A 10721-nucleotide genomic window follows, 5' to 3' on the forward strand; every position below is an offset into this window, starting at 1 on the left:
AATGAAAAATTATTGCTCTTCTACTAATGAGCCATTTCGTTTCATGCGCGTAAAAAGTTTAATTACAAATTATTTTTCCTTACCACGTACATTCATTTTCCTTGAAATTAAAACAAAGAACTCTATGAAATGTAACCCAAATGTTGGAAGCATTTAAAGTAGTTAAAATAATTCCCCAAAATTCTCTTTCAATCTTCGAGGAAAGAGATAAAGAGTGAAAGAAAGAATTTGCTATCCCTTCAATTCGAGAGAATTCCGAGTCGCGATGGTACTTGCTCACAGTATCCGGATGCAATAAGAATCAAGGTCTCCGGCTATTTACCCGAGAACTTAGAGTTGGAAACGCTTTCGGATGCAGCATCTCGATTTCTCGATCCAGAAACCCGTGTTGCAGCGCAAAAAAACCGTTTCTCCACTCCTTTCCACCTCTTTCCTATTTTCCTCTCTTTTCCTCTCCTCGTTCCCCTGATATCCTAAACCATCCTCGAACGATGATCCCCCTCTCCCTCTCCCTTTCCCCTTCCCTCCCCCAGTTTCTTGCCATTGCGTCGACCCGCTCTTCCAACAGAAACTGTCGATATCTTTCGGTTTCTTTCTCGTTCTCTGGCCGGTGAAAGAGCCGGAATATTGAAGTTTTCGGTCAGTGCCCGATTTTAACTATACGACCGTATCTCCGACGAGCACCGAATCCAGACTCGACTCGACTCGACTCCACGAGGAAAAAGACGCCTCAGCGTGAAAACTGGGCTGGCTGAGAGAGGAAAGAGAGTAAAACAGACAGAAGACCGGAAAGGAGACGGATAGAATCGGAGAGTTGCTGGAAAAGAGAATGGTAAAAACGAGAGAAGAGAGAGAAATAATCAGGTATAAGAATCAAAGAGGGGGAGAGGAGGTGGATAGAAAGAGAGAGAGAAAGAGAGATTGCAAGTAAACGAAGCCCTTTTGACTTTCTGGGTCAGGAAAGTCGATTACTCGGCACCCCAGCGCCTGGGAGAAGCTCTTAACTCTTCGCCAAAGTGTAAACAAGCTTTGATGCTGGGTGTGCATAAATCTAACGGGTGTATCGTCACTTTCTTGGATTAAACTTTTCGTGGATGCTCGATCGGTGTGATTAATAATTGATCTTGAATAATAATAAATAGCTGTTCGACTTTACTTCTCTCTATTGTCTTCTCTCAATTCTTTTCATTTTCAACGAATTTATGAAAAAAGTTCGTTAAATAATGGAGGAAGAGGGCAAATAGCTTTTCATTGCAACAATATAAAATAATACCGTGTATGCAATGCACTACAAATACAATTCATAATTTTATTTCGACTATTGGTGAATCTTTACACGAAACAAGTTGTATTAAGCAAGTTATTATTTTAAAATTCACTTCGATAATTGCAGCACCAGTTCAATTATCACGGTATTGATCTATAGATTCGATCAAGTTATTACACAATAGCGAATCAAATCTAATGTTTTTTTATCGAGTTGGTAAAAGTCGAGTTGCCACACCCGGTAGACAGGAAAGCGACCACGTAGCGAGGAACGACCTCCCGCAGAAGGTTTTGCAACAGAAATCATAATAATTACTAATTAAGCAACAGGCGCACTTGAATCCGTAATTACTGCTCCCTTGGCACAGCTACAATTTTTAATTATTACGACCCACCCAGCGGGGAACAATCTGAGTACCTGCCTTTCCTACGTATGGAACACTTGTGCATGTGCTTTTTTTTTCCCCCTCCCTTCCCCTCCTTTTCCAAGAGATAGTTTCAGCTTTTCATTTTCTCCGTCGTGTTGCTAATACGTGAAAAATATTTCGTTCTTGAATTTCGAGGGATCAGAATCCAGATGCGATTGTTATTATCTCTTTTTTTAAATATTTTTAATTAGATTATTATTAGGAGAAGTAAAATTAGATCGTTATGCAATAGGTTGGAACGTGGAGGGAAGTTTCGAATGCCGATATCCATTGATATATAGTAAGATAATTTACAGGTTAGTTAAAGTATGCTTCTGTGGAATGTAGAGCATGGATCGGGAGAAATCTTGTTAATAAGCTTAACATGGTCCATCATTGAAACTAAAGTGTGCTTCTGAAATTGAGGTTTAGAGTCCTTCCCATAAATTCGCCGACTATCTCATTCTATATAGTTATTTTAGATTATTAAGTTTTCTCCATTAAATATGAATATCTCATTTAACACAGTCGTAATTATCTTTCAAAGAACATCGAAATATCTTCGTTAATGTCAAAAACGTGAAAATTATTTGAAGCGCGTAATGAATAGTTTCGAGAAACTATCGTGGAAAGATAATAGTTCTTTGTATCTCTTAATAATAGAGATATTGTTCACATACTCTCTTTATATAGCTTAAAAGAATTTCAAAAAAATAATTAAACAGAAGGAACACAGGATAAAATGTAGGGAACTGAATATAGAATAATCGAGGTGATTAAATACAAAATTATTCGTTAATGTAATTCTGAACGGTGGAACAGATTGATAGGTCGATGAAACGTTTCCAGTGGTGATTTTTGATCATCTGTTCATCGTCGAAAATGACAAAACTTATCGTCGATATACCGTGCTGTCACAATTATATCGTGGAATCCCTTTTCCGTTTAATGAATCACACGTTATAGTAATGGGGAACGATTCAATTAATTCCGCCTAATAAATTCACGCAAGGAACGTTGTTCGCAGGGAAATGAGCGAGTTGTTGCTCTTTATTATAATATTCCAACCGTTTTCGCGTTAGAACACGCTGTTATCATTGAAGTTTCGACATTAGTTGGTGAAGTTGCACGCGAATTCATAACGAAACATTCATTAAAAAATTACGTGCATCATACGAGAAAAATCGTTTGTTATTCAGTTAATTGCCTCTATTTTGTGCAATGTATTTCAATTAGACTTTTTACGAGATACTTAAAACGTGAAAAACAAAAAACATTGGTAGAACTGTTTACATAATATATATAATTTGTTTTAAAATTCGAATGAAATCTCACGAAGTATATAAATTGACATGAAGAAAATTTGAATTCGTTTTAAGAAGATGTGAGTGAATAAAGTTTTTTAATAAAAATTAGGAACAATTTTAGAAGACTTAAAACTTAAGAAAATAATATTTATGAAATCGTTTCAAATTAATCTATTAATTTCTAAAAATTCCTTCCCAATTTAATAAGATATCCTTCCAATTTAATAAGATAAAGTTTACGAAGTTCGAACATACCATTAATCCGAGAAATTCCCACAGAATTTCCCGATAATTTTCTTTAGCCAAAATAATTTTGCTCGCTACCACTCTACGATGAATCCTTATCAGAAACATTCGCCACTATAATTATTTTCTTCAATAACGACAAATAATTTTCCAAGTTTCTTCTCGTCATCACTTAGAATACGCTACTATAAACTGTACATCACTTTATATCTTCTCGGGGAAATGAGCAATTCGAAGCGAGGGGTAGGTAAATATCTCGGCACGGAAGCAAACTCTGGCATAATTTTCACCGGTTGCCATTGCTATTTCTGCTACTGCTTCGGTTATCTGTCACGCAGTCGAGCCAGTTATCAACAGTCTAACGAATGTTTACAGTGACTCGAGCCCTATTATTCATCGGCGATTCCCTGAATTTCGCTCATAGATCGGCGCGCATTCAATTTCCGGTAAGCCGGATTTCTATGTTCATCAACGCTCGGATAATTATATCCATTAAATTGAATTTTAACGGTACAAACGAGGCAAAGTACGGCCACTGATTGTCATCGGCGACGTTTAAGTTTGCCGCGTTGATCCCCCTTACACTGCGATTGTTCGTTTCGTCGTAATTACGCTCGAAACGGAAGTGATCTCTCTTGGTGATAGTTTTCATACCTTGATCCTTTGAGAGGGAGCATCCTTTGAACGTAGCTATCTATGAGGCGGATCTAAAGGATGAAATTGAAGATGGTTGATTTCGAGCAATTGTTTGGGACAATAGGGTTTCTTTGAAATGATTGAAATTGCTATTCCAGCGATGAAATTTTTCTGAAAGGAGGTTTTTAATTTTTTTTTTTTCAAAAAATATTTGGAAAAGTAATATAATTCTTCCTATTGCGCGAAAAGAAGATAAATGGATAAGAGAAGATCGATATTATTCGTTACATTAAGTGTTTCTTTAAATTTCAATTTCTTTTTTTAAATTTTTCACTCAGGATGCTTGACTTCAAGAGGATTAACTATTTAACGTATTGGTCTATTTAATCAGTGAATATTATTCACGTTAATTAAAAAACTTTCGTTCAAATTCGTATAAAATATAAATATTTTGTTAGGAAAAAGGAAATATATGAAAATTCGTGATAGAAATCGAAATAATAATCGCGCACATCGATCGAGAGAGGCAAATATTATCGTAAAGCGTGTAAGGATATGGTTGAAACGAGTTCCTGCGTTTTAACTCGTAAAGTTTCTCGTTAATCTCTTTTCAAGGGAGGTTACGAGATTTTTATCCGCGATCGCATGCAGACATGAGATCATTTGTACGCACTGAAATCATTTGAAATGGTGGCGGATGTACGCAGATAGGCTTGCACGGTTGTCCTTAGAAACCGCAAATGGCGCCACGCTACGACATTATTTATTAAACTCGCGATTTAATAGCCCAGAATTCCTGGTATATCTTCTTGCAGAAATTCCAACGGCTATGTCTAGTTACGTTCCTATTATTTATAGTTTATGAGGACGAGTCTCGTGAAATGGAAGTCGTTTAAAACGAAAAATGAACGTTTCTATATTTGTACTGTTCAAGATTTGTTGGTAGCTAATTGTTTAACGCGATTAAGATTAACAACTATGAATTATTCCATAATATCATACCTGTTTTCCGCTTCTCATTAATTTTATCCTCATTAATTAGCAATCGTCATTTTTACAATTATTTTATATTATATTATCAATTTAATTTGTTAATAATGGATTGTAATATGTATTTCTATACATAGAATTATAGATTATTTAATTTCTATACATAGAGATGTCTATATTTGACACGAACATTTTAATCGCAATTGTTACGAAAATTTTATCTCCAATTTTTCCAAATAAAATACAAACGCATCTTCTACGTTATATTTTTCGACAATTTCTCGTTTATGATAATGTACGACCACGTATATTATTCACTCTCGAATGTATATTACGTTAAACATGGCGGCGAAAGTAAACCAATCGATGACGCGAAATTAGCACGAATCGAAACGTATATAATCGACGTCATAAAGGATGAGAAAGTAAATTAGCACGAAACATTGTTTATTTGAAAGCATAAGGTTTCCCTCCCCTCCATAAATATACCCCTTGGAATCAAGGAATCACAATGGAAGATTTATAAACCGTGCAAATAATTTACGTCGGTTGCTCGAACGCGCGTTCGTGAAATACGATTCTCATGGAAACTCGTCTTATTCCGGGCGGAAATGACGTGAAACGTGAACGTATGCACATTTCTCGTGCCTTTTGTTCATAGAAGAAATCATACATTCGACGTGTCGATATTTTACAAATTGAACTCATCACATTTAGAATTGCAATTTTGAAAAAATAATTGAGTTTGTTAATCGGAATTCAAACGTTTGCACGTCTAGATTGAATCGAATTAAGCATTAAAAAGGAATTTAAGAATTTCCTTCCTCGATCTTCATGCTAAATTTCCACGTCCTTCAGTTCTGACAATGTTCATGTACTAACTTTGACTTAATTCAAACACATTAGCGATATGGAACTTGAACAATAGAATCTTCTAAGTAAACGATCATCAATATGTCGTTATCAACACCTGGTTCCCTCGATAATGCAAATTATATTCCTACCAATATACCGTGCGCACAAATTCCGAAGATAATTCAACAAGTTACGTTATATACAACTTTGATGATCTTGAATACCAATTACTGTTCCATTATTATTTACGATACGAAATTAAATTTCATCATTATTAAATCAATCTCAATTTTTCAGTTCGTTTTAAATTATAAATTTCATCACAATGTCAATTTCAAGAAAGATTCTATTCTATTCTATTCTATAAGATTATCATTTTCTTCAAGAAGGGAAATAATCCATTAATTTTGAGAACTTATCATTAAATCAATCTCAATTTTTCAAAGATTCGTTTTAAATTATAAATTTCATCACAATGCCAATTTCAAGAAGGATTCTTCAAGAAGGGAGGAAATCATCCATTAATTTTGAGAATTTTTCACAATGTTCTCAAATTTTTTTCTTCACTTTTTACTCTTCAAAACCTAAGTTCGAGAAAATTTCTTCGAGTTGAGGGACAATTATAGGGACTTGGCGAAAATCCGAATCGCCACACCCTGACAATCACGGCCAGTGACACGGTCATCGAACAGCGGGCGTCATTCAGCCAACCGTTTCCTTCTTTTTTTTATTGTCCGCCGGTCCGTTTCCTTACGATATTCGTTTCGACTTTCTCTTTATTTCCGTTTGCCTAACGGTGCGGCCGCGAAACAAAGAGGACGGACGCCGGAGGCGGGGGTGACGTGCACGGGTTCTTTTGTGTCTGCTCTCCTCTTCCTCCGGGCTCATCACCCAATCCCTCCCTCCCTTCCATCCCTCCACAGTCTTCCGCCCTTCCATAACTTTCCATTCCTCTGCATGGTGCTCGCTACTTCGTCTAATCACTGGGTACCTCGGCGAGATAAAAAGGAAAACGGAACGCGGCCGGAAGGGGCGCGAGGAGGAGGAGGAAGGAGGGAAGGGATGAAGAGGAGAAAGGAGAAGTCACGACCTGTGCGTAAACGGTGAGCTTGCGCGAGAAAGGTCCATGATCGAAAATATCGCTTTTTTTCAGCGAGAAATCGATTGTTTAAGGGAAGGAGGATTAAAGAATTGGTGGAAGGGAAAGGAATTCGTCGTCGAATTTTTTTTTTTTTGTAATAATATAGGTGATTAAAGCAGCGAAGATACCTTTAGGATTAAGGGATGGAAGAGTTGATAGGAATTTTTGCCAATATCGGGAAATGAATACTTTGTTTGCTATGATGAGGACGATGAAATTTTGGAATCTAAGAAATTATGGGAAAAAGGGAGTGTATCTCGAGATATGAAATTAAAAATCAATATTAGAATCGCATGGATAAATGTAATTCATTTCGAGTTGCTTTTTCTCTGCGAGAAGAATAATAGAATCCGTCGAATACTTTTCTGACGAAACTTGACAGGCAGACAGTTTTCGATAACCGTTGACACGTTGTACGAGCTTTTTGATGCGGCTTTGTTTGATGTAGATTTAGCAACTTCGAATTTGAAAGGGATAAGACTGCGTATAAACAACGTTTTAACGTTCGGATTGCAACAAAACGTGATTTCGTTTTATGAAATATATGGATCTTTTTGACGGCTCTGTGATTAATATCAATCACAATAGTTGATGCTTTACGTTTGGAATTTGTAAAATGGGAACAAGATTTATCCGAGACTCTTTGAAAATAGATTTTCATTAATGCACTTTGCATGCATGTCTTGCAGTTTACTCGAATCTGCGTGAATCATTCCGCTGGATTATACAGATCAAGGGGATGAAAATTAAATTTTCTACTTTCATTATCAATTACTTCAACATTTATATTGATCCAATCCTTTCCACTGCACAGATTTTTTAATAATAACCGTTTAAAATCGATAGAGTTTCCGTTCAGTTCATAAATCTCTCTCAAACGTAATTTTCCGTTTGTGATAGTTCACGCTTCGATAAATCCCCATTGCTATTATTTTAATCGTCTAACAAATACAACGCGGTAAATATAGGAAATCCGTGAAATTATTGGATATTCGATTAACGCTTGAAATAAATCGTGGACTTTAGCGACGCATAATCAGCGGGACAAGAGCGGAATTTCATAGCCACTCTGTTTCCAGGTAATAAAATGATGGTAATTCCGCAAGAATCAATATCGAAATAATATGGGTGTAAATTCGAGTGCGTGCGCCGAGGGTCGAGGTTTTAAGCTGTGTTAATCGATAGAAAATTAAGATATCGATCGACGTATGAATATTCATTGACACCTCTCCCCCTCTCCTACTACCACCGCCTTTCCTTCCTCATTTGGTTATACGTTTGTCTCAATTTATTTCGCCAATAAGATCGAACGAATTAAATTATTCGCGGGATAGACCGAGAAACAATTTGTCGGAATATTGAAAGAGACGGGGTCTCGAATTTAGAACGAAGATCGGCTGGTTTCAATGATTGCTAAGCTCCAAAGCTCGGCTTGCAGTTTGTCTTCTACTCTGGACCGTTCGATATTTCCATGTCTGCCAATTCTCCTTCGGCCGACGATTAAAACTGCGTCCAGATTTTAATTTTCACAATTTTCCTCGCCGAAAGGATTTAAATATTCGCGATAAAATCGATAATGAGATTGAATTGAGATTGTATCGACCGATCTATAATACTTTAGAAATCGAGATATCTTAGAAACGATGATACTTTTACTTTTATTCGCAAATAATCGCGATTAAAAGTAGCTATTTAATATTTTCTATTACGTAAAATTCTTGTAATTATTTGTTTCTCACTCGTATGAATATATATTTATATACGATTTATTCACACTGTCGGCAAAAATAAGCTGGTCAGCGAGAGACACTTTTTTTTAATACTAGATACTGCAACGTACGCATTTCGAGAAAGAAAAAAATTCAGGTCACGGTGCATCCCAGATTTTCAACCTCCATTCATCATCCACGTGTTTTAAGTGGCAGGCTTTGAAGGCTTGTACCATGGGAGCCAATTGAGCCGCCAACTTGGAACAAAGTGCATTTTAAAATGCACTTTGTGGCACGCCATTGTACTCCATTTCGAGCATTGGTAATCTTTCGGAATAAAATACAGGAGAATATAATTAATATCTATTAAAATATAATAATTACTGTCTCTTCTCGTGCCTTCTCGCGAAGCAATCCAACATTCTACGAACACGAGCCAATCTCTCTTATATATATAATATTCCAACATTTTTATTATTAATACTTATTGCTTTTATCCCAGGAGAAAGTTGCTACAATATTTACGAAACATTCGCGTCAATCTTTATAAAAGATCGAGGGAAGGAGTGGATACATGTAGGAAGTGAATCTGCCACGATATCAAACTAAATTCGCGGTCGGAATCGAAACAGTGGGATCCCATTAAACCATGGGGCCGACCATTTTTCTCTTCCCCGCCGCTTCATTCCCAGAAATGGCCGTGAGATCGTTCTTCCTCTACGTTCCTCCTTCCAGATCCTTTCGTTGCTCGTCCATCAGGAGGACATCCGCAAAGCAGCGCGTGGAACAATCCACCCATACACAATCCTCTGTTTTATAGTTCTATGCTTCCGCGTGAAAATTGCTCCTGCAAAAGGTCATTCCCTCGAATCGAGATGAAATCCCTCCTTTCGATTGTTTTCCCGTTTTCCATCCCAAGATTGGAAGAACTATTATCGTTATTCCGGTCGGCCATAGCGATAGGATATTTGTCTAAGAAGATCGATGAATCCTCTCGTTCAATTGAAATTCCATTGAACCCGTTCGATTAATTTCATCCGGAATGGAGTCGATATGCTTTGTAAATTGATTATGATTTGTGATTAATTCTATCTAAGTTATTATAAGAATATTCAAATTCGTGAAACTACAAATTGTCGAAGTTTTTGAAGTCTATGTCAAATCGATAACCGATTGAAACTTAGTCGAATTTTTAACGCGTTTCCTTTTTTTTTATTTTTATGAGAAAGCATTCCATATTTTGCGATTTTGATATTTCAAAATGAATCGATATCGATGGATATGTGTCGACATCGATAATCTGTTAACATCCTGCGAAATGGAATAAATATGGATTATTATTTTCCATCGGAAATTTTGAATTTCGAATGGAAGGAAAGAAAAGAGAAAAAGATTCAAATTGAATAGTATGGAAACTAGAAATCTTTTTCTTTTTCTAATCATTCAAATAACAAACTACTAAGAGATTTCTTGTTCTGGAAATTTTGTTAATCACAAGTCGATATATTTATCAATTAATTGTAAGTTTAACTTCTGAATCAAGATCAATCCACTCTCGAAGCTACACCATCGTGCATCACGGCGACGAGCCACGAGCGATTTCGGGATAAATCAAGGGGATAAAAACAGGGGGTATATATACACGCTAAACGGCACGGATAGAATCGTTTGACATCGATTCACGCGCAAGAAATGTGATGAATCGAGGACCGAGAGGCGTCTCTCACCACCGATGAAGAATCTTCTCCGCGTCGGTTATCGGTTAAACGGAAGCCGAGACGAGCATTTGGCGTCTGTGAAAGCCGGAAGAAAACGCGTCTAGACTGACAGCATCGCGCGTGAGCTTTCTTGCGCTTTTTTTCTCTCTTTCCTCCCCTCCCCTCCTCCCTCCCTCCAGGTTTTTCCTGTTGTCGAAAAGGGAAAAAGTGGCGCGAGAAGTTGAAACGAGGTAAAGATGGTAGAGCCGGTATAAAGGAATATACGGGGGGAACAAGGAGCGCAGGAGGAAAGGAGGATAGAGGAAGGTGGGCACAAAAGGCGAGAAACGAAGACGTTTGGTTCGTGCTCGAGACGGGCGAAACAAAAGGCACGATGTTGAGATGGGGGGGAAATGCTTGGTGGGTCACGAAACGGCTCGTGGATAAAAAAAAAAAAAAAAAAAAAA

This window comes from Apis dorsata, unplaced genomic scaffold, assembly GCF_000469605.1.
Source record: "Apis dorsata unplaced genomic scaffold, Apis dorsata 1.3 scaffold_285, whole genome shotgun sequence".
Classification (NCBI taxonomy): domain Eukaryota; kingdom Metazoa; phylum Arthropoda; class Insecta; order Hymenoptera; family Apidae; genus Apis; species Apis dorsata.